This window comes from Ursus arctos, unplaced genomic scaffold (assembly GCF_023065955.2).
Source record: "Ursus arctos isolate Adak ecotype North America unplaced genomic scaffold, UrsArc2.0 scaffold_25, whole genome shotgun sequence".
NCBI lineage: Eukaryota > Metazoa > Chordata > Mammalia > Carnivora > Ursidae > Ursus > Ursus arctos.
In genome coordinates this window covers 13,699,713-13,725,551 of record NW_026622930.1, presented here as the reverse complement: position 1 = coordinate 13,725,551, position 25,839 = coordinate 13,699,713, and the positions used below count along the sequence as shown (strand labels likewise).

The following is a 25,839-nucleotide window of genomic DNA, read 5'->3' as shown; positions in this document are numbered from 1 at the left end:
AAATTAAGAAATTGGCCCCAGATCATCTATCTAGGGAGTGGAGAGCTGGGCTGTGCACTCAGGCAATCTCTTGACCAACAATGAAAATTAATGTTAATCGAGCACTTATTATGTCCCAAGTGCTTTATATGGATCATCTTCTTTAATTTTTACAGCAGCCCAACAATGCAGTGACTATTACCAGGCTTTCTTCACCGAAGAAGGGAGTGAGGCATAGGAAGTTTCACTCACTCAGTCCCAAAAACCTACTGACTTAGCTAAGCAGTTGGGAGCCAGTTCTGAACAGAAGAAAGATATGTTCGAAGCTGCGCTTTTGGAAAATCAATCTGGCAGCAGTGGAGAAGACAGACTGCCTTTTCTTGGCTCAGCAGCACCAGCTGGAAGATCTGACCATAGAGCCGGCAAGTGCATAGCTGGGGTTAGAACTGCTGCAGGCTGATTCCTGGGCTGGGGCTCCAATCCCAATCCCCCACCCCCGCCGCCCCCCCCAAGCCAGGCAGAGAGACCGAAGCTGGATGAAGGCTTTTGGCTCCGCAAGCCCCCTTTCCTCATTGTGGCTGCCTAGGCGCCTCACTCCTTTGCTGCACTTCCTGTTGTTTTGAACCCTTCTGTTGGCCCCATCTCAGCAGCAAACAGTTCCTCTGAGCACAATCTGCTCTGAAAAGCCCAAATCCACCACCAGCTGGAGCTGGTAAGGCTGCAATACTTCCTGTTGAATTGGGTCCTGGGGGCAGAAACCGCATTGTTATTTATACCCGAAGATCTTTATTCGTGCTTTACAAAACACAAAAGGCTAAGTCCTCTGTCTTAGAAGCCAACAGACCACAGACGTACATAAGACAACAGAGAATAATCAACTCCCTCCCCTCGGACACCGTCGCCCCATTCTGCCTGAGCGGTTCCCTCTGTTGCCCCTTCTATTTCTTTCATCGCCCTTCCTCCGAGCGGTCTTATTACTGAAATAGACCCCTAATTAACACATCAGGTTTCCCCTGTTCCAAAAAGTCTCTGAAATTTGCCTGTTCTGTGATGCCGCTCACTCAAAACACCCCCTGCTGTCTTTATTTTGTTCTGCTTTCTGTCCTGGCTTGTATCATTTGTTTCGTTGTATTGAAAGCTTGTCAGCTCCTGGAACCTGGCACGTATTAATTAGGAGGCTGGTCCAGTGCACGACACAGCTTGATGGAAAGCAAGCCTGAGTGGGGAATTGGGCAGAGAGTCAGAAAGAAGCTGAAGCAAGCCGGCGTCGGGGAGGCGGCTTAAGACCATGACCCCATTTGCAGACCCGGGGCGGCCGACGGGCAGCCTTCTGTGCTGGGAGTCCTCCTGGCAGCTCGGCCCATCCTCCCCTTGTGCCATAACAGCGCATGCCAGGTCTCACCTCTGTGCCTTTGCCCAGTTTGTCTCCCCACCCCCCGCCAGGATGCCCTTCCCTCTCTCTTCTACCTATTGACTTCTCCGCATTTTCCAGGCCGAAAGGAAAGTTCATCTCCCCCCAAAAAGCCTTCCATGGCTCCTCTAGTCCTAATTAACTGTCATTTTCATGACACCCTTACTCTGCATCAGAGTCTCCCCTGTGATAATGTAGTCTTTTCGATGAGCCTTGTCTCAGCGTCTCCTGTCATCACAGAGAAAAGGGGTTCAGCCAGACACAGGGGGAATAAGAAAGAGGCCTGATAGCTGCTTCGGGTCAGACGTGTCTTTGCCTTCGGAGCAGTCCCACACCCTGGGCCCCCAAGGGCAGCAGGAGAAGAGGGACGAGCTGCACAGAGCTCCGGTGTGAGAAGCAGCTCAATTGTAAACCAGCTTTTGCAATTTGGTGTCTCGGGCCCTTGGAATCTTGGGCTCATGTCTGAAATATCTATTTCTTATCCTGTCCACAGGTTTTAATACATGCAGTGAACACCGTTGGGACTCTACCTGATACCCTCAAAATCTTTTTTCCATTCTTAGATGCCTTGCTCTAGGCTTATATGTGTCTTCCAAAAGCTGGCACCAATGACTGTTCAGAAGACTCAAATCAGAAGTACCTGGAAATTATGTGCTCTTGAGGAACCCTTGGTCAATGACTGGCTGGTGCCCAAAGTCCAGTTCTTTGCCCAGAGTTGGGACAGAGTCTGAGGCATAACTTCTATTCCATGGCTCTCCCAGAGTCAGGTCAAGGCTGGGACTTGGCCTGAAATGGTTCCTGGCTTGGCTTCTTCTAGTTCTCTGTCCTGCCTGTCTGTCCTCCTCCCCTCCCCCCCCCCAGCACTGATTTTCCCTGGGGAATAGTTCCTTTTTTTTTTTTTTTTTTAAAGATTTTATTTATTTATTTGACAGAGAGAGACACAGCCAGCGAGAGAGGGAACACAAGCAGGGGGAGTGGGAGAGGAAGAAGCAGGCTCCCAGTGTAGAAGCCTGATGTGGGGCTCGATCCCAGGATCCCGGGATCACGCCCTGAGCCGAAGGCAGACGCTTAACGACTAAGCCACCTAGGCGCCCCTGGGGAATTGTTCCTTAGAAAATATTTGCACATGAAAATTCATTTCCAAGTTCATTTCTGGGAGAACCTGACCTAAGATAATACATATGGTGCATCTCTTCATTGGTCATTGGCAGTCACCACCCCCCAACCCCAACACACTCTACCAGCTTCCACTTTTTTGGAGTGATGGTTGACATTCTCTTTGAGGTAGCCCTCCAGGACCTAACTCCAAACAAATTTTGTACAAGTCAAAGGAGCCCATATTTCAAGTCAGTTCATTCCACACATGCCCTCTAATACAGTGAAAATCTACCCAGTCATTCCTTGGTAATGGGATAACAGATACATAGGCAGAAACTTATTTTTGTTTATTCCCTTTAGAAAATAACATTTATTTTTCAGAATTTGCTCATTTAAAAAAATTTCTATGTAACACATTTAAGGACATCAACGTACTAAAATGTTGGTTTGTGATATTTCACAGAACCATTAGCAGCAAAAAGGATTCTCGGAGCGTCCATGTATTATGAAAACAATGACTGACTTTGGGTCATGTGCACAGGTTTCATTTTAACATCCCAAAGTTTGCAAAGATAGCCAGTTAAGTGTCATCATTCAGCCTCCTAGGAAACAGTATTAGCTTCCCCCTAAATAACTCTGGAAGCCGCCACGGTAGTCACTGATAGAGCCCACGCAACTTTTGGATCCTACATTCTTGGTATCGTGACTCAGGAATACTTCTCCGTCACTGGCCCTTCCCTAACCTCTTCTGAGAAGCTACCTCAAGTACCAAAGCAAAGGAACAAATTACCTTTCCGTCCTAGGTCGCAAGCCACTGAACTCTTCCTAACTTTGTTTAAACCCACCCCGAAAATCCCACCACCGTTTCTCAGCTTTGCTGCAGGTGTTCATGTTCCCGTCCAACCTCCCAAGCCCAAGGCCAGGTCTTGTTCTTTGTTCCCCAGCATGGGGCCAGCTGGGCCAGGGGCACACCTGTCAACCACATCAATCACACGAGGAACGAGTCACAGGCTACTTTGAGTCGAGCCAAGGCCGATTGGGTCTGTACAAGGTTTAACCCGACTGATGGATCCAGGCGCTGTGGCCAACTAGCGCCTCAACTGGCAACTGAAATGTACTTTTCTGAAACGTGATTTCTCAAACTCCGTCAGTATCTGCCGTCAGGTGCATCTGGGTTTTCTTTCTAGCTCTGTCGTTCTACAATTTCAGTCCTTTTCCTGCCTGAGAAATTCAGGTTTGCGTGAACTTAGGGATTTAGCACTTCAGGTTTCTCAGAAAGGCAGTTTATTATGAAACCTCGTGTTTACTCAAGTATGCGGCAAGTCTCGCTTGGCCAGCAGGCTAAATGCGATTCCTTGAAATTCTGTTCCATGGACTCCTGGGAGCTAAATGTAACGTTTAGTCATCAATAGGATAATTTAGGTTCATTCTTTCTACTTGCCTACTTAAGAAGGGATTGGAGTTCACGCTGGTATTCTCTAGAAAACGGAACTGCCTTCCCGCCCTGTAAAGGTATGTTATTATGGAAAGAGCCACCTATTTCCTGTGTTGGCGTCCTCTATGGTTTTGGATTTAGGCATAGTGTCTTTTCAGACGTGCTGACTTTTTATGGCTTCAGCAAGGTAATAGTGTATAAATGCCGTTGGCCGTTTACCATTTGGGATTCAGCTCCACGTCTGGATCTTGTTAGGTAGGCATTTTCAGAGCATTACAGCTCAGCTGTGAAAGCACTCTGGCTTAAAGCGAAAACGCAGTAGAACCTTGCTCATCTAACAACTTAATAACACTTGCCACCCTGCGCAGCACGGACTTAACAGTAAGACTCAAAACGAGGCTTCCTGTTTTCAGAATGCACGGCGCGCACTCCGCTGATGATGGAGTTATCATAAATAATCTCTAACTATCTCTAACTTTGCCTATTAAAGCAAATGAAACAATATTGTTTTATTGCTGCACTGGTCTTTTAATTCAGCCGTCGAGGATAACCTCCAAATAGTTGGCTGAGAAGCTGACTGAGGCATGCTTGTTTCTGCTCTGCATTGTATCCTTCGGTACCAAGGCTGGGGAAAACGTGTTGTGGGCTTCTGGTTTGTGTCGTGCCTTGGGTTTCTTTGGGTGTCCAAAGACAGTCTTTAGGGGAATGTTCAAACATGCTTTAGATACAGAAATCCAAACTCCATAGCAGATGATTTGTTTTACTAAGGACTTCATTCATACATATATAATTCTAATTATTTGGCCAGAACAGATTTAGTCCATTTTCTCTCCCCGTGGGGGTGAGGGAAGCTTTCATATTCATATTAAAGTTGTTTCCAATGATCTCTAAATGATTTTCAGGGCATAAACAGGTTACGTTTGTTTCTACTTACCATGTCCCCCTTCATAAAACAGATACTGTGTTTCAAAAAGAAGAAAGATGGGGTACTGGGTGGCAGCGTTCGTTGAGAATCCGTCTCTTGTTTCAGCTCAGGTCGTGATCTCAGGGTCGTGAGATCGAGCCCCACATCAGGCTTAGTGTGGAGTCTGCTTGGGATTCTTTCTCCCTCTGCCCCTGCTCTCACTCTCTCTCTCTCAAAATAAATAATCTTTTAAAAAAGAAGAAGAAGAAGAAGAGAGACTGAAAAAGTGACCGAGTGTCATTTTTGACATGTCACTGATCTCGGCTCAAATTTTACTAACTCTAATCAGAATATTTCAGTAGGAAGTGTGTGTGTGTGTGTGTGTGTCTAATATCTTTATACTCTTTTATATGAGGAAACTTTTTACAGATCTTGGAAGGCAGCCCTCAATAACAAAGTTTAATGGAGGCATAAGAGGGAAAATTGATGGTTGATGTTTACAAGTTCCCATGAAAATGACTCCTAATGTATTTGATGAGTATGTTTTCTATTGAGTGCTGTGCTTGCATTGGAGTACAGCATAAATGTGTTGTAAAAATGGCTATGGCCATTGGAAGCACCTTAAGAAATACCTGGCTGGTTTGTGGTATATATATAACCCAGTGTCACGCAGGCTTCCTCTATGTGGGGCTTTAGAATGCCCAGGATGGTTAATTCAGGATAGGGTCTAGGTGTGATGAGTGGGAACTGCTTTGTGGAGATCCCTTATTTTTTGGCAACAAGTTGCTCAAAATTTCCAAAGTAACCGTTACTCACTCTCTTGTTCCTCCATGTACGTCTAGAGATGGCATCTGTCAAAGAGGGAAAAGACATCTCAGAGCTTGCCCTGACTCAAGCTGTTCCAAGTGATGTCAATTTGACATTACTCCTTATAAATTAATGCAGACCAGATCATCTAAACCCACGTTTTCCTTCAAGAAAAGGGTATATACACATGGAGCCGGATATTTCCCTTGTTATAAACTCAGCGTCAGTGACTGTGGCAGGAGAAACTTGGCGGCAGTCCAGTATTCCAAATAATTCTTAGCTGATACCTTAACCCTTGAAGGAAGAAATTGCTAAAAAATCAGCGGAGAGTAACCTCCGGGGTCTGCCTCTTAACCGTTCTAAGAAACTCTTCTGGGCTTCATGATCAGTATGATCTTTCCCACCGAATTCTTGGGAGCCTGCAGAAAATCTGTTGTAAGTTTTAAAATAATCCCTTAAAAACATATGTGAGATTATGTCTCTGACTTGCGCAAAACACTCCTATGACTTCCGATGACAGAAGAAAAAACGTTAAGTCCTCACCATGTCTCCAAGGTTCCTCATGAGCCGGCTCTGCCTGGACTTGCGGCAAACTTGGCCTCCCTCACTAGGCTCCGGCCACCATCCCCCCTTGACATTCCAGCCTTGAACCTGTGCACTCATTGTCTGCCCCTGCCACAGGCGCTCGACTCCTGGATGACTCACCCTACAGCCATGACTTCTTCCTTCTTCATGTCTCCATTCAGATGTCTCCTCCTCTCAGAGAGTCCTTCCCGAACCCCCCTGCTATGGGCTGAGTGGTGTCCTCCCCAAATTCATATGTGGAAGCCCTAACACTCAATATCTCAGAATGTGACTTCATCTGGGGACAAGGCCTTTAAAGATGTGCTTAAGTTAACATGGGTTTGTAAGGGTAACACTCAACCAATGTGACTGGTGTCTTTGTAAGAATAGGAGATGAGCATGGAGAGAGACAACAGACAGGCACACGTACAGGGAGAAGATGACCACCTGTCAGTCAAAGAGAGGCTTCAGGAGAAACCAAACCTGCCTACACCTTGATCTTGGACATCTAGCTTCCAGAGCTATGAGAAAGTACATTTCTGTGGCTGATGTCCCCCAGGCTGTGATATTTTGTTATGGTGGCCCCAGCTGACTAATACATCCCCCAATCTAAAAGCCCTCTCCTGACTCTCCCCATAGCCTGCTTCACATCTCTTCCTAGCACAGGAGGTATGAACCTATTTATTTATTTATATTTATTTTTAAATTGAGATATAATTGGCATATAACATGATACTAGTTTCAGGTGTACAACATAACGATTATATAGGTATGTGTATTTTGAAATGAACACCATGAGAAGTCTAGTTAACATCCATACCACACAGCATTACAATTTTTTTTCTTGTGGTAAGAATTTTTAACATCTACTCTCTTAGAAACTTTCAAATAGACAGTATACATTATTAGTTATAGTCATCATGCTGTACGTTACATCCCTAGGACTTGTTTCTTTTATACCTGGAAGTCTGTGCCTTTGACCACCTTCACATAGGACAGGTGTTCAGCAAATATTTGATGAATGAATTAATAAGTATATTAAATAATATGCAGTAGCCTAGCTCTACAATTACTATACTAGGAGCTTTGAGCCATGTGTAAACGCAGGTATTGAGGTCCTGTGTTTAAATCAAATGAACCGACTTGTGCCCTAAATGTATATTAACTTGGACTGAAATGACTATAATTTTGGCAGGCACCTTGAAAATGACATTGAAATGAACCTAATAACTAGAGAGGTACTGAGTGGAAGTTGTGAATATGCAATCAAATTCAGGAACAGAAAATATTTTATTTTCTGCTTTCATGGTCATTGTCCTATATTTGGAATAATTAGGAAAAAACACACCAGAAAGAAGCTAATGTTCAGAAACGCAGAGATACTTGAAAGTCTTTGAACACCTCACCAGAAATAACTTAACCCAATAAGACTAAAATTCCAGATCAAAGTTAGCAAAAATACAGAAAGGGAAGAAAGGCAATTGTGAGACTTCCTACTCCCACACACATTTACCATCACACAAATGATTAATAAACGTGGGGTTCCCACAGCAAATAATTTCCATTTCCACCACCTATAAAGAATAGCATTATATCACTGTTCTTGGAAAAACAGCTCGAGGTTTCCAACACTTGTGATCTGATTGGTCTAGAAGCAGACAAACAATAGAGAAAAAATAATAAATACAGAAGGATGGATCTTCTCTGTCATATAATCAATCAGCAAACATGTATTGACTACCTGCTACTACTTGAAATTCTATCCACGGTGTTATAGGAAAATCCAACATTAAATGCAAAAGCTTCATGTGATTTATGAAGTCAAGCAAACCCACAACTAATGGCTGTGGACATAAGCCCTGGCTGGACTGGAAGGGAGGGCCCTGACACTGACCCACTTCTGCATTTCAAGGTCCTTACATACAGCTAGGGCTCCATCAGTGTCTGCTGAATGAATGTCAAAATGGAAGTAGAAAGACGGCAGTGACTCAGTTTCTTAAGAGATCCATGAGTCATGAATTCAAAGCTGTTAGAATCTTTAAAAGAACTTTGGTCAGCAAGCTTTGTAGGGAAAAAACAGGCGACTGGACATCCAATCCGATGACATGGGGATTCCCTACATTCCAGCTTGAGGTCAGGTAACGTTCAGGGTCTGCCATTGATTGACTGCCCTCCTGGCGGCAAGAGTGAGTGTTACTTTTGTCTGCCCTGTGTGCACACCCTGTTTCTTCGGGTAGTAGCATCTCAACTGGCCTTTCTCCCTCTTGGGTCACACAGTTTAGGTGGAGCCAAGCCCCTCCCTAACCTCCAAACATGAAGATGGGCAATTGTGTCAGGTCAGGCCAATGCAAAGTTTCCTTCCGCTTGACCACAGTGATTGGTTTAGGGGTATTAGGTGACTCAAGATAGGCCTCTAAGACACAATCCCAGGATTTATGCTGGGACTCCTGAGGGGGCAAAAAGCTCTTTCTACTAGAATTTAAACTTTCGGATGTAGGCTTGATGCTAGTCATTTTAACTTTGTCAGCAGAAGGGTAAAGCAGACTCTAGAGGTGGAAAAACTATGTGTGTGCATGTGTGTGTGAGAGACAGACAGACAGATAACCACCATTTGGTCACTTGGATACCGTTGTGCCTGAAACTGGCTGTACCCAATGGTCTTGGATAGACCACCAACAAATTCCCATACTTAGTTCACCAAATTTGAATTGGTTTCCCATGGCTGGCTAGCAAAATAACTTGAATAATACGGCAACACAGAACAAGCCTCAAACTAGTCTGACTTTTAGTGAGACATCCAATAGTGAAAGCAGGTGTCAAGGGATAGGAATTCAAATTTAAGAATGAGCACGTAGCTGGGAAAGCTAACTCACTGCTTCGAGGCTGAGTTTCCTCATCTGTGAAATGGGGACAGTCATAAAACCTGCCTTATTGTGAGGATTAAGTAAATCAGTATTTGAAAAGTAGTACCCCAAATGTTAGCCAATATTGTTGTTATTAATATTATTTCCATTTTTTTAAAAGATTTTATTTATTTATTTGACAGAGATAGAGACAGCCAGCGAGAGAGGGAACACAAGCAGGGGGAGTGGGAGAGGAAGAAGCAGGCTCATAGCGGAGGAGCCTGATGTGGGGCTCGATCCCATAATGCCGGGATCACGCCCTGAGCCGAAGGCAGACGCTTAACCGCTGTGCCACCCAGGCGCCCCTATTTCCATTTTTAATGTTTTAATTTTCATTTTTTCATTTATATGTTATTCCCAGTGTTTTAAAAGATTGTATTTATTTATTTCAGAGAGAGCATGCACGAGCAGGGGAGGGGCAAAGGGAGAGGGAGAAGTGGACTCCCTGTCAAGTGGGGAGCCTGAGCCACCCAGGTGCCCCATGTTATTCCCCATTTTAAAAATTATTATGTCAACGCCTGTGTTCTGTTGCCCTATGTAAAGGCACCCTTTGGCATCAGATTTGAACTGTTACCAAGTTGAATTAACTATCCACAGGGTCTATGAATATTGGATAAAATAACCCTTTATCCAATCATTCAGAAAGGAGGTCCATATTCAAGTCTGGGATTTGGCCTAACACTTGAATCCACTAGGAGCTCCCCAGGCTGAACAAGAACCCCCTGGAGGACAGGGTGACTTATCACTGCGAGAGCCCTTGAGGACCAGGAGGCACGGGGCTCCATCTACACCTGCAGAACCAGCCAAAGTTCCCTTCTCCGCGGAATCCGAGAGGGAAACGAGTATTTTTAGAGGAACGGAGGGAAAAGGGTAATGGGAGCTTTAGCTTGAATCTTGAAGCTGTTGTAAACGAAAATAGCAGGGTCGGTAATTTCTCCTTCCTGTTGAAGCCCTTTGTGAAGCGCCACCCCTAAATTAAACCGGGAAGTAAGAAAAAACGCGTCCCTGTGCCAGCATACAGACCCACAGGCCCACGTGGCCAGAGCTTTCTAGCACAAGGGAGTTCCCCGAGAGCAGAGCTGGGGAACCGGGCCAGACTGCAATATAAGCTTTCCCTCTGATGTGGAAAAACAGAAAGAAAAAGAAAAAAAGGAAAAAGAAAAAAAAAGAAAATTTAATCATCTCAGTCAAAAACATATGGAGCCTTTCTTTTCAAATGCTTTAACTCTCTCCTTCTCCTCCCCCTTCTTCTCTTTGCTTATGGTAGTAACACACACACACACACACACACACACACACACACACACACACACACAGTATAAAATTTCTCATCTTAAACATTTGAGAGCATACACCTCACGGAGCATTAGTAGAGTCACATTGTCATGCAACCAGCACCAACATCCGTCTCCAGAACTTTTCATTTTTCCAAACTGAAACTCCATACCCAGGAAACACTAACTGCCCATCCCTCCTGCTCTTCCTCCCGGTCCCCGAAAACCACCATTCTACTTCCTTTTTCTAGTCTAGGGACCTCCCAGTAGAGGAATCAGAGGGTAGGTTCCTTCCTCACGGGCTTATGTCGCCCAGCATATCTTCGAGGTTTGTTCGTATTGTAGCATATGTCAGAATTTCCCTCTTTTTAAAAGAGTCGATACTATTCTGCTGTATTTCCACATTTACCACATCTTGTTTATTCATATCTAGCGATGGACACTGAGGTTGCTTCTATATTTCGGCTATTGTGAATAATGCTCCTAGGAACACGGGTGTACAAATATCTGTGCAAGTCCCTGCTTTCCGTTCTCTGGTGGAATTGCTGGATCACAGGAGAATTCTATGTTCAATTACTGGAGGAACCATCATATGTTTTTCACAGAAGTTACCATTCTATGTTCCCTCCGGCAATACACAGTGGTTGCAATTTCTCCACATCTTCACTAGTATCTGTTGTTCTCTTGGTTTTGTTGTTGTTGTTGTTGTTGTTTAAATGGCCATGTTAATGGGTGTGAAGTGGTATCTCATTGTGGTTTTGACTTGGGTTTCCCCGATAATTAGTAATGTTGAGCATGTTTTCGTGGATTATTGACCAGTTGTATATGATCTTTGGAGGAATGTTTATCTAAGTTCTTTGCTAATTTTTAATGGGGTTGTTTGGGTTTTTTTTTTAACTGTTGAGTTTTAAGACTTCTTTATATATTCTGGTTATCAGTCCCTGATCAGATAAATAATTTTCAAGTATTTTCTCCCATTTCGTAGGTTGCCTTTTTGCTCTGTTGATAGTATCCTTTCATGCACAGAAGTTTTAAATTTTGATGTAGACCACTTTACCTAATTTTCTTTGGTCAACTGTGCTCTAGGTGTCATATCCATAAAACCAATGCAAATCCATTGTCACAAAGTTTTTTCTCTGTCCTTCAAAGTTCTATGGCTTCAACTCATATTTAGGTCTTTGATTCATTTTGAGTTAATTTTTGTATGTGGTACCAGGTCCAATTCCATTCTTTTGCATGTGGCAATCCAGTTTTCCCACCACCATTTGTTGAAATAAACAAAACATTCCACCATGTTTAGTTTCAAAATCACACATAACTGTAGACTTTGAAATCTTTCTCAGTTCTTTCAGTGTTTGCTCTGTGTATTTTGAAGCTCTGTGAACACACATTTAGTTGAATACACAACTGTGATGTTGTCTTAATGAACTGATCTTGCATCATTGTAAATTGTCCCTCTTTTTCTTTAGTTATATTCTTTATCCTGAAGTTCCCTTTGTCTGATATTAATATAACCACTTCAGATTTCTTATTATTAATATTTGTACAGTATATCTTTTTCCATTCCTTTATTTTAACCTTTTTTATATTTAAATTAGATCTCTTGGAGGCAATGTTTAATTGGGTCTTGCTTTCTTATCCCGTCTGACAATCTCTGACTGTTTAATTAAAGTGTTTTTATTTAATGTAGTTACTGATATGGTTGGATTTAAGTCTACTATCTCAACTGTTTTGTCTTTTACTTGGTTATCTGCTATTTTTCCCCCTCTTTCATGGCTTTCTCTTGGATTGGGTATTTTTACATTCTATTTTCTCTCTATTGGCTTATTATGCATAGCTACCTGCTTTATTTTTTGGTGGGGTGGGGTACCGAGTTCACAATATGCATCTTTAACAGCACAGTCCACTTTCCAATCATGATGTATCTTGTAATGTAGAACCTAAGAACCTTGCAATAGTATGCTTCCGTTTCTCCCTCTGGGTCCTTAAGGCACTTGTTGCCACACATCTTACTTCTACATGCATAATAAACTCCATAATACATTGTTATTATTTTCGCCTTAAACATTTCATTCTCTTTAAAAGAAAATTTTATGTTAGGGAAACATGTTTTATCTTTATGTGCAAATTCACCACGTCAATGTCCTTCCTCCATTTACTTAGATCCCGGTTTCCGACTGGTGTCACTTGCCTCCGCCTGAAAAGCTGACTTAAACATTTCTGACGGTATAGGTCTCCTAGATGAAAAGCCTTATTTTGCTTTCATTTTTGAAGGATCTTTTTTCTAGATATAGAATTCTACTTCGACATTTTTTTCCCCTCCCAGCACCGTGACAATGTATTCTCCTTGTCTTCTGGCTTGCATTGTTTCTGACAACAAGTCTGTGAATATCCTTGCCTGTGTCCCGTCCTTATTTATAATGTGTTTTTCTTTCTCTGGCTTCTTCTTCTTCTTCTTCTTTTTTTTTTTTTTAAGATTTTATTTATTTATTTGAGAGAGAGAGACAGCCAGCGAGAGAGGGAACATAAGCAGTGGGAGTGGGAGAGGAAGAAGCAGGCTCCTAGCGGAGGAGCCTGATGTGGGACTTGATCCCAGAATGCTGGGATCACGCCCTGAGCCGAAGGCAGACACTTAACGACTGCACCATCTGGCTTCTTCTAAGAACTTTTTCATCACTGGTTTTCAGCAATTTTGATTATATGTATTGTGATGTGCTTTTATTTGTATTTTTTCTGCTTGGTATTCATTGAGTGTCTTGGACCTATGTTTTTAGTTTTTAAATTTGGGGACATTTTGGCCATTATTTCTTCTAACAGATTTTCTGTTCCCCCTTTCCTAGGGCTCCCCTTTCATATATATCCAACTACGTGATCTTGTCCCACGGGTAACTAAAGTTCTTTTCATTTTTTTCAGACTTTTTTTTTTCTCCATGTATTTCTTTTGTTATTTCTTCAGGTTCACTGATCTTTTCTTCTGCAGTCTCCAGTCTCTTGTTACATTTATACATTGACTTTTTAAATTTCATTTGGTTCCATTGAAATTCTACTCATTTCTTTTTTATAGTTTGCATTTCTTTCCTCATATCATTTCCTCTTGAGCATATTTATAAGAAGTATTTTAAAGTCCTTGTTTGATAATTCTATCATTGCTGTCTTTTCTGGGTCTGTTCCTAATGATTAATTTTTCTTCTGGTTGTGACTCATGTGTTCCTGCTTCTTTGAATGTCTAGTAACTTTTGGTTGCGATTATAAACAACACATTGTTTTGTGTCTGGATTGTGTTGTCTTTCTTTAAAGAGTTTTGGAATTGGTTTTGGCAAGTATTAATGTACTTGTGGATTAGCTTAATTCTTTTCGAACTTATTTTACAGCTTTGCTAGGTTGGGTATAGAGTATCCATTACCTTAGAGGTAGTTTATCTCCACTACTATGGCACAACTTTTGAGGTCTCTAAAAATGCCTCAGTGGTTGCAGTATGCAGAATGAAGTCCTCCTGAAATGCCTACATCTTAACCCCTGGAACCTGGGGACATGTTAGGATACATGACAAAGGGGAATTAGGGTAGCAGCTGAATTAAGTTTACTAGTCAGCTGAATTCAAAATAGGAAGATTATACTGGCATTTCTAACAGTTTTTAAAAACTGCGGAGGGAAGCAGAAGACAGAACAAGAGATAGAGCGTGAGGATTCAGCTCAGTGTTGTTGACTTTGGAGATGGAAAAAAGGGGGCCGTGAATCAAGGAAAGTGGGTGGCCTCACCAAGGTGAAAGACACAAAGACGTGAATTCTTCCCTAGGTTTTCCAGAGAGGAATGTACCATGCCAACGCTTTGATTTTATGCCAGTGAGATCTGTATCAGACTTCTGACTTACAGAATTGTAAGATAATAAACTTATGTTGTTTTAAGTCACTAAATTTATAACAATTTGTTATAGTAGCCATGGAAAACAAAGACAGCGGTCAGTGAGGTTTCTCCACATTGACTAGGTGGAACTCAGTTGTCTCCCAGAGAACTGCGGATGCTGAGAAACTTTCACTTTATAGCTCCCTGGTAGTTCTTTTATCTTGCTTTGTTCCCCTTCTCTCAGGGGGTACAGTCCTGCTGTCCAATGTCTGAAATAATTGTATCATTTATTTTACGAGATTGTCTAGTTGTTTACGGCAGGAAGAAAACAAGTATTGGTTATTCCGCCATGACTAGACATGGGGAGTGGGTAGGAACACAGAATTCAGCTCATAACAGTGCTTTTCCCTATTGAAGTTACTGTTTCAGAAAAGACTGGGAATTTTTCTTCCTCTGTTTGATTTGCTGGATAGTGTACCAAGATATGGTCAGGATACAGTTCCTATCCTCAAGGGCCTTTCTTTTTGTGGTGGAATTATATTTTTAATATTAAAATATTAACTGGGGCCCCTGGGTGGCTCAGTTGGTTAAGCATCTGACTCTTAGTTTCGGCTCAGGTCATGATCTCAGGGTCATAAGCTCGAACCCTTCGATGGGCTCCATGCTCAAGGAGGGGTCTGCTTGAGATTCTCTCTCACCTACTCCCTCTGCCCCTCCCCCTCTGTGCACACAAACTCTCTCTCTCTCTCTGTCTCTCGAATAAATAAAAAAATCTTTGAAGTATTAACTGATTTTCTTGGGTCTGTAGTCCCTTCTTCTACCCATTGCCCCATGGACAGATTTCTTTTTTTCTTTTCTTTTTTAAAATTTTATTTATTTATGTGACAGAGAGACAGCCAGCGAGAGAGGGAACACAGCAGGGGAGAGGGAGAGGAAGAAGCAGGCTCCCAGCCAAGGAGCCCGATGTGGGACTCGATCCCGGAACGCCGGGATCATGCCCTGAGCCGAAGGCAGACGCTTAACGACTGCGCTACCCAGGCGCCCCATGGACAGATTTCTATACACCCTGGACACTCACACAATCCTCTTTATTCTTACATACGTATAAGCAGCTTGAAAATGCTGAGACTGGGACCAATGGTGGGCAGCTTCACAGTCAAGAATGAGAGAAAACTACACACTAACTGACAGTGAAATACCCAGCAGAAATGAGGATGTCTGCACCAGATGATGATATTGAAGATCAGATGCCCAGCTCCACAGCCCAGGACTAGATGCAACTCCAAAAGAAATCAGGAAAATCTCAAATTAACTAGAATTCCTATTGGGCTGTATCAGTAGCATGGAAACTCAAGAAAGAAATTAAATTTTATTTTATTTTATCTTATTTTTTTAAGATTTATTTATTAACTTGAGAGAGAGAGCATGAACTGGGGGATGGGCAGAGGTAGACAGAAAATCTCAAGCAGACTCTATGCTCAGCATGGAGCTCAACTCGGAGCTCGATCCCACAGCCCTGAGATCATGACCTGAGCCGAAATCAATAGCCAGACACTTAACCTAATGAACCACCCAGGCGCCCCAAAATAAAATTTTAAAAATTATATTTCTTGCACCCTGAAATCAATATCTACAATATTGTCTAACTGGGGGAGCAGGACATTTCCATAAAAGGAGAGGTATTGTCACTGGGCAGTAGATATGGGAAGTAAATAAGCTGTTGTATAGCAAACACTTTCTATAGAAGTTCAAGGCCTCTGCAGCCCGCAGAGGTGAAGAGAACATCATGAATGGCTGGTGGCCTTCTTTCAATATTCACTGGGGGATTCATAGTGCCTAACAAGCTAGGGGCAATAAGTGCCTAAGGGGATTCATAGTGCCTAACAAGCTAGGGGCAATAATAAGGAAACCCCACACTTAAACAGTTAATGAAAATAGGAGTTTACTTCTTGCATATGTAATAGACGGACAGGGCCAGTCCTGGCTGCTGGGTGACTTCTTCTACACAGTCATTCAGGGTCCCACGATCCTAGGTCTCCTCGGCATCCTGGGACCCCCTCCTCAGCACAGGGAGGAACATGGTAACAACAATGTAGAGAGAATTACTCATGGAAAGAATCTTCCTAGTTCCCGTTCGCCAAGTGTTTCTTGTGCCAGGCACAGTGTTGAGACTCCCCATTCAATCCCCACAATAACCCCCTGTGAAGAAGCTGGGGCTTCTTTACACACAATTCTGGTGAACCCTGAGCCAGATTTTTAATCATTCTACTCTACCTCAGCCTTTTGATTTACGCTGACATTGCATTCCTGAGAAGTGACAGTTAATTCAAAAACATGTAAAGTAAAAATGAAGTTTCTCACCAGAAATGAAGGAGAAGCAAAGCAGGAGAGATGCTGCAGGAGCTTGCCAAGGATTCCGGTCATGTAAACGTTTTCACAGACTGCATTCATATGAGCAGTAAATAAACAGTTTATTGGGAAAATTGAATATATTAAAATTTATTCATGGAATAACAACAAGAAAAAAGATAGCCCCTCACTAATGGAGCCCTGGCCAATATAGTCTGCAGAGGCCGGCAGGCAAGGCTCCAGCTTCCACACTAGAAGAATTCTCATGTATGAAGACTCTCTTCATGTTAGTGGTGTTCCCAACTGAACACCCATTACTCTTGGTGCCCCTGCTTAATCATTTTCTTAGCTCTTTTGTCAGAGGGAAACATACAGCTGAAGCCTATGAAAATAGTAACTAATGATTCTTATTAATAATAATAGTCAAGAGTGCAGGCACTATTCTAAACACATGCACTTATTCATTTGGTCTTCAGATTTGGCCGGTAGGATAGGCTCTTTCATTATCTCCATTTCACAGATGAGGTTAACTGAGGCACTGAGAGAGACAGCGTCCTGTGATGGTTACCTTTATGTGTTACCTTGGCTGGGCCACAGGGCCCAGATAGTTGGTCAGACATTATTCTGGATGTCTCTATGAGGGTGTTTCTGGATGAGATTCGTATTTAAATTAGCGGACCTTGAGTAAAGCAGATTGCCCTCCATAATGCTGGGGAGGCCTCATCTAATCAGCTGAAAGGCTGAAGAGAACAAAAAGCTGACCTCTCCATGAGCAAGAAGAAATTCTGCCAGCAACTTGCCTTTGGACTCCATCTGCAGCCTCAGCTCTTCCTAATTCACTAACAGCCTGCCTTTGAACTTGAACTGCAGTTCTTTCCTGTGTCTGCAGCCTGCCAGCCTCCCCCATCAGATTTTGGACTTGCCAAACCTCCACAATCACATAAGCCAATTGTTTCTCCCTCCCTCTCTCTCTCTCTGATATATGCTATTGGTTCTGTTTCTCTGGAGAACCCCACGTCCCCACCTAATGCACTTGCCTAAGGTTATATACCCAGTAAATGGTAGAAATGGCTTTCAGTCCGGCAGTCTGGTGCCAGAATCCTTAGTCTTGATGGGAAGTGTCCTGTTAGCCTTTATCAGTGCAGTGAGTAACCTCTATTTTGATGCTAGTAGTGATAGCTTTTTCGCCCTTCTTCATCTTACCCGATGCAAAGTGCCCAGGAAGCTAGCAGCTGTAATAAACAGACCCACAATTTCGAAGGCCAACCACAATAGATGTACTTCTTACTTACGTGTGAGTTGACAGGGGCCTTCCTGGTTGCTAGGTGACCTTCCTCCACACACACATTCAGGACCCAGCTGCTAGAGGCTCTGCCATCTTCAGCGTGTAGCTTCCAAGGTGACCCGGGGGCTTGACTCTGCTCCGGTCAGCCAGCCAGAAGGAGAAGGGGCAGGGTAGATCATGGACGAGAGGTTTCTCACTCACCATTGCTAAGGAATTTTCTGTTTAAAAAAAATTGACAGGCAACATAAATCGTGCTCTTCTGAAATTATTTTATGCGTATGTGTGTGTTGCTCATTTCTTTTTCATTTTATTTTAAACTCCTTAAATTAAGAGGGTGTAAATTAGAGGCAGGTGTATTTCTTAAAGAATCAGCCAAGTTGACTGGAAGGGCTGTTTTATGTGGTGGATATTAAGAGAGAAGTTTGGAGATAAGGTTGGGGAGAGATTATGGAAAGCCTTGAATGCCAGGCCAAGGACCTTGTACTTTATCCTGTGAGAGATCTCAAGTTCTTGGTCTTCCTCCTCTGAACTAACATTTATTCTCTATGGCACCTTATCACAGGTGACATTCACCACCATACACGAGAGTGATAATCTTTAACTTGTCACTCGTTGGCTTCTTTTATCCCCTCTTTCCTCCACATCCATCACCTGGATAAACTGTGTGCATCTCAAGGGCAAGGACCATGACTTAAACTCTTCTTAAGGCTGTACAAGCCTCTCAAATATAAAGTTTTGGGACTACATTCTGCTGAAATTCAAGACATATATGTTCCTGCACCTTTGAATATCCCACAAACTGGTGAACAGAAATAGCATATAATTTCCTCCCCAAATGCAGTCTATTTTAATTCAAAAACATCAATGATGCCTGGAGGCTTCTCAAGACTTTGTAAACTACACTGTTCTGATCAGAGTTCTCACCAAAATGGCTCAATCAGTTGTGCTCCCTGGTTTTGGGACTGCCCCCCCTCCAACTGCTCTCACTGCATACATTAAGCTGCCATCACATTTGATACTCCAGTCTTTCATATTCCTGTTACTGGGGTGGGGGAGGAGCTCTCAGGCCTCTTTATTTTCTCATTTTTATCACTAAGATACTTTTTACAGCCTTTCGTTTTAACAAGGGAGCAAAGCATTTAAAAAAATTACATCATAAAATTGAATGCATAAGGCATTACGAACAGAAAACAAAACCCCGTTTGTGCTGGTAGTCAGCTAGGATCATTCACCAGTGAGAAGCTTGCTCTCTCCCACAAGCCTGGGACACAAATTCGTGGCTCAGCAAAATTACAAATGACCACACATCATGGATCTGGGATTTGCAAAATCACCAAAACCACGTGTGCTGACCCTAGGATGGCAAGTGCCCACGATAGAACAGTGAATGTGACAACAGCATTGCTAGCACTGGTTACCAAGCTGTGTGACACACATATGTCAAACAGAATATATGTTTGTATCACACACACACACACACACACACACACACAAATGTGAGTTTCAGTATGTGTATTTTTTCAAGTTCTCCTTTGCTATGTAACCAGTGACCTTAAAACAGTGGCTATAAACAAGAACCATCATTTCTTCTTTCCCACAGTTCTAGAAGTTGACCGAGCTCAGCTGGGTGGTTCTCGTGGGGGACCTCTTCATGGTTGCAGTAATGGGGGTGGGGCTGGAATCATCTCAAGTCCTCTTTACACATTCCTTTAGGGCCTGGAAACACCGAAATAGCTGGAACCTAGGGCTAGAAGACAGTTCCTTGGGCATTTCTTTCTTTCTTTCTTTCTTTCTTTCTTTCTTTCTTTCTTTCTTTCTTTCTTTTTTTTTTTAAAGATTTTTATTTATTTGACAGAGAGAGAGACAGCCAGCGAGAGAGGGAACACAAGCAGGGGGAGTGGGAGAGAAAGAAGCAGGCTCATAGCGGAGGAGCCTGACATGGGACTCGATCCCATAACGCCAGTCCCATAACGCCAGGATCACGCCCTGAGCCGAAGGCAGACGCTTAACCGCTGTGCCACCCAGGCGCCCCAATCTATTTCTATTTAGTCTTTCTGTGTGGTCATTCTAGTATGATGGCTTCAATGTAGCTGGACTTTTTACAAGGCAGCTCAGCACTCCAACAGCACAAGTCCAAGTCAGAGGCAGAGACAGGGAGAGAGAGAGAAACTCTAGCAGGGTGAGTGTTGCGCTCTTACATAATCGTGCATTCATAATGTACATCTCATTACCTTTGCCACCTTCCACTGGTTAGAAGCATATCACAGGTCCTACCCACACTCGTGGGGCGGGGACTGACACAGGGTTGTGCCTCCGAGGAGCAGAGATCGTGGGGGCCACCCTAAAGTCTGTCTGCCACATGCACTGAAGTTAAGCAATGTGTTCCAGGTTACACAGCTAGCAAGCAGCACAAACAGGATTGGACCCCAAGCAGTCTGACTCCAGAGTCCCCGTTCTCAATGATTACACTAGAGGGACATTCTGTATGAGTAAATATTTTTTTAATTGCTATGATTCTCATTTTAAATGAGTACATTCTCCTCTGCATCCTCAGTAAGAGATGAAGCTGATAGAATCCTGCCTGAGCCTGCAAAGCTAAAGACCGGACCATGGAACATGGCGGCTTCATGCAGATGATGTCATATCTGTTACTAGGGCTTCCCTGGTGACACATACTCCACGGTTATACCTTCAGGTCACAATAATATACCTAACACATTTGTACAAACAGAGAAAGCGATCTTGTCAGAAGGCTATACGTTTCCTTGGTACATCTTCAGGCCAGAAGGCACATGGACAGGAACAAATGGGTAATGTCTCAATGGAAGCAACTGGAGGAAAGTCTTGTAGATGTGGGGATTTCAGCCTTGGAAGGGACTCAGGCAGCAGCTGATTTTCTACAACACAACGGGCTGAAAAAAAACACATCTCTGTAAAAATAAAGAAAAGCCTAACTGAGTGCAGCTGCCATCCTCCCAATAATTAGATTTGGAGGATTATTGCGGAGATGAATGGAAGATATCATATGGTCACTGCTAGAAATATTTGCCATCCCTGTCTAACGGCATTACTAGACACTTGAGTTCTTAGCAGACCCACATATGTTTGTTTTTAATTAAAATGTGCTGAATGAACCGTTAGCTGCACTGAAATAATGAAGAAAAGCAACACAAGACAAATCAGCTAATTGACAACTCCAAACATTCTATTTTATACCCTTCAGTTATGTTAATGGAGATTTCTAATATGTTCTAGTTGAAATAATAATTACACAGTCGCAGTTACATAATAATCTAAGAGGTAGATAAAAATATATTATAAATAACTACAGCAGCAAAACCCACAAATGGGTCAAAGGATTACAAATTCATTTACCCAGTCTTTATTCCATCAAGTATGTATTGAGTGCTTATTGCTTATTACGTGCCAGGCTCTCGTAGGCTAGTGCTTACTCCTGGTGTTTTCAAATACACACTTTTGTTCAAGCTAGCATGTTCTAAAGAGTGTTGAGGTGCTATGCACAGTACATCTCCAGCCATACGATGAAACAAAACAGCAAGCAACTCTTGAAAAAACGAGCCCGTAATTTTAAGTCATTTCAAAAGCTAGTTTATGTGAAGGCAGACAATCTGGCCAAGATCTTGACAAATTACATTTTATTCAGTGCGCAAGAAACTAGCGCAGCTGCCTGAAGGAAAATGTGTCCTGGGATTGTGTACACAAAGCAAGGCCAAAGGGCAGCCATATTCCAAGTAGACCGTAAACAGGAGGTTTATCGGAGGCCTTTCCAAAGATCATGGCAGAATTTCAGCTGTGAGATAACCAGAATTCTGGCCAAAATTAGCGGTGATGGAAACTGTCACATGTCTTTGGGATATTTGGTGGAGATTAATCCCTTGGCCGGGTAGTTCTCCGATGAATGAAGGAGGATAATGCAGAGTCAGTCGCTGAACACCCTTGCTCTTAACTGGAAGACCGGGCTATCAATGAGGTAAATTAACTTCAATGCATTTAGAGTTTATTTACAACTAAACTGCAAAGCCTCCGTCTCATCCATATTCAATCAGAGAAAATTGTGGCTCATCCAAGACAAGACGTGAGCCAAGTCTGGGGCGAGGCGAAGGGTGACATCATCTGAAAGGGCTGGAAATGAAGTGTAAATTTGAATATCATCTGTATATAAGTGATAATTAAAGCTGTGAGGCTCAATACGCACCAAGAGAGAAAGTCAATAAACATGAGGAACAACAGTGTCCCGAGCCACGTGGCACCTCTGAAATGGAGATTTTTAAAAATAAAATGGGAGGGGGGAGATTTCCTTTCCTCCTGAATGATCTCAAAACAGATCGAGATCACGAGTCAGAAAAACCCTTACCCTCTGCAGATAATAACTGAATCACTTGACGGTTGGGCGAAGTAGAGGAGATTTCCTGGAAGATTTCTATCCAAGGAAAATAAGTCAGTTCATGGGGTCTGGCAAGACCACTCCCCCTCCCCAAATAGACCTTTTAGGAAATCATAACAAAGAGAATCACCCATCCGGGCTGACATTTGTTGTCCTTTTCAAGTCTGGTGGTAAATTTGGGCGGGAAACACAAGGTGCTTTCATCTGGGTATCTGAGGACTTTGTTCACGCAGAGAAGAAATAGTTTCTCTCTTCTTAGCTGTGTTTGAACACTTTAACGGCAGCATAACGAAAGTGAGATGCACCATGAATCAAATGAAATTAGACTGGTTCATAAGGAATTATTCATTACGAAAAGGGCAGCTTTTGCCCTAATCATCCCTCTGGAGATCTTAATTGGGGTTCTTTTTTTTCCTTTCCTCCTTTTTTTTTTTTTGACTACCAGCTTTCCAGACCATAGGAGCTTCCTAAACACATTCTGTTCTTCAGTAGCATGGAGTGAGCCCAACCACGAATGATGGGCGTCATGAGCTGACCTGTGTCTGCCTTGGACTCATATACTCAAGTCCTGAACTCCAGTGCCTAAGGGTGAGACAGTATTTGGAGACAGAGTCTGGTTTTTTTGTTTTGTTTTGTTTGTTTCTGTTTCTGTTTTTTAAAAGGCAGACTGCCACGTGCAGCACCTTGTTTGGATGTGTCAGGAATCTTGGGAGCTTGACTACCCTGCGTTCTCCTACAAGTGGACCTTGACAGCTTGTTTGGAAGTTCTAGCAGGGGAGGGCAGCTACCCGAATACCCTTGACCAAAGAGTGGTCCTCCTCTATCAGGGAAGGTCGTCCCCTTCAACTGAGTGCTTAGCTTTGGGAGGGACGTACATGGAGTGGTGAGGGAGGAAGGGGACACCCGTCTAGCCGGCCAGATCCGCCTAATAAAGCTTGGTGATCAACGGGGTGACAGATGTTGCAGCCAGATCGCCCTCACATAATGGAGATAGGGTCTTTAAACAAGTAATTACGTTAGAAAGGGGTCATTAGTATGGGCCCTATTCCTATATGATAGGTGCCCTTATAGAAAGAGATTAGGACATAGGCACACACACAGAGGGAAGAGCATGTGAAGACATGGGGAGAGGTCAGCCACCTACAAGACAAGGAGAGAGGCCTCAGAAGAAATCCATCCTGCCAACATTTTTACTTCAGACTTCTACTCTCCAGATCTGTGAGAAAATAAACTGCTGCTGCTCAAGCCCCCAGCCCACGACACTTTGTTATAGCAAGCTCAGCTGACTACATCAATGGGACAAAGGAAGTAGGGCCAGCATATGCATTTTCCATGGAAGAGCCTCACCTTGAACCTTCCCTGTTATTCTAGAAATAGACCTACCTCATAGATTGATTTGTTATGTCATCTTCAACATTTTTTTTAAAAGATTCTATTTATTTGAGAGAGAGAGGGAGAGAGCACAAGATTGGGGAGAGGGTGAGAGGGAGAAGCAGGCTTCCTGCTGAGCAGAGAGCCCAATGCAGGGCTCGGTCCCAGGACCCCGGGATCATGACCTGAGCTGAAGGCAGATGATTAGCCAACTGAGCCACCCAGGTGCCCTCATCTTGTGCATTTTGTTATATATATAAAACTTCTCCGAGTTTTAGTCTCCTCATTTCAAAATTGGGATGAAAATCTTTGGTTCATAGGACTGTTGCACTGGATGTAGATTCTGACCAGGTTAACATGAACTTGTCCCCTTCACCTCTTCCATACCCTCTATAATGAGGAAACGCTATGACTTCCCAAATACTGTATTCTATTATGATTTGAAGTTAGTCTGGTTTAGTCACTCACTGTGACTTTGGACAAGTAACTTAAACTCACTGTTCCTCATAACCTGCTTCCTAAGGTCATAAAAATTAATATTTAAATGACAATTATTTAAAGCCTCCAGCAGAGTGCTTGGCACATGGTAGGAGTTCAGGAAAAGCTGCTTTCATCCTTCTGAAGGCACGAGCCTGTTATTTGCCAGCAGAGAAATGTTTACTGCATTTGATATTATATTCATTTATTTATTTATGCCCCTCTTCAATCTAAAAGGATGTTAGTCAGCTCATAAAAATATCTCCAGAATAAATTAGTCCTCATAAGGGATAAATAGTGGGAGGCAGTAGACAAGATCGTCGACCACCTTCCCATAACAAATTCAAAAGGGAGCTCACAGGGCTGATCCCTAAAGTATCCTGCAGTTGCAGGGCCTCAAAATGCAGCAAGAAAGAGCAATGTTTTTCTAGAGAGGCAGAGGTGAAATGAAGTCCTAGTGTGCAGCTCCTTCATGGTTTTTGATTTCACGCAAAAATACATTTAAAGTATCTTGAGGAATGGATGAGTTGGTCATCCTTTTTCATTTTTTAAACTTCCTTAAAATTACAAGAGATACAGGGGTGCTTGGGTGGCACAGTCGGTTAAGCGTCTGACTCTTGGTTTCAACTCAGGTCCTGATCTCAAGGTCATGAGATTGAGCCCCGCGTTGGGCTCCATGCTCAGTGTGGAGTCTGCTTGGGATTCTCTCTCTCCCTCTGCCTCTCCCCCAACTCTCAAATAAATAAATAAATAGATCTTTAAAAAAAATATAAGAGATACAGAAAATTACATAGAATATTGTATCCAAGCTCTCATATTCTGCTGCTCAGAACTAGAAACCATTCACATTTCACCATATTTGTTGACAATACTTTTTAAGGAAATAAAATACTACAGCTAAAGTCATGTTTGACTAACCAACAGAGAGGCAACTTCAATGCATCTGAATGATCCTTCCAGAATGTTAAATGCTGATATACGTGTATTAGATATTTGTGTAGGGTCATGTGTGTGTTTTGTAAGTGGATTTGTAAGTGGAGAGTGGTATCATATGGTAGGTATCATTACACATCACACTCTTTCAACTCAACATTGTTTTCTGAGATGAAGCTGCATTGTCACATGTGCATCTTGCTAGTTCCTTGCATGGACAGTGTTACAGGATGAATTTTGTCCCCCAAAATTTGTATGTTGACATCCTCACCCCCAGGGCCTCGGAATGTGACTATAGCCGGGGACTATCTATTTGAACAATTACGTTAGTATGGGCCTGAATCCAATATGACTGCTGTCCTTATCAGAAGAGATTAGACACAGACACATAACAGAGGGAAGACCATGAGAAGACAGAGAGAAGGTGGTCGTCTGTAGGCCAAGGAGAGAGGCCTCAGAGGAAACCAACACTGCCAATACCCTGATCTCAGACTTCTAGGCTCCAGATCTGTGAGATAACAAATTTTTGTTGTTTAAGCCACCTGGTCTCTGGCACTTTGCTCTGGCAGCCCTGGCAGACGGATACAGACAGCCTGGAACACAAATGCCACAGTATTTTCAGCCGTTCCCCTACTGGTGGCCATTTAGATGGAAACGAAACACATGGCTCCTTGTGCACATGTGTGGGAGTCTCTCTAGGGCAATACCTAGAAATGGAATTGCTGTGTTACAGGGGAGGCACATTTTCAAATTTGCAAGATGCTGCCAAATTGCCTTCTGATGCGTCTGTATCTGTCTAT

The 25,839-nt window shown here is 42.9% G+C and overlaps 1 long non-coding RNA gene across 1 annotated transcript in view; it reads right to left on the bottom strand.

The window, feature by feature from the left end:
* Positions 1–5,260: 5,260 nt before the first annotated feature.
* LOC113267373 (uncharacterized) overlaps positions 5,261–25,839 on the bottom strand; it is a 39,962-nt gene continuing 19,383 nt past the window's right edge. The window contains exons 5-6 of the long non-coding RNA XR_003320744.4: positions 17,861–18,071; positions 5,261–5,678 (exon numbers count right to left, since the gene is read on the bottom strand). This is a non-coding gene — a long non-coding RNA (uncharacterized LOC113267373). The remainder of the gene's footprint in view (positions 5,679–17,860; positions 18,072–25,839) is intronic.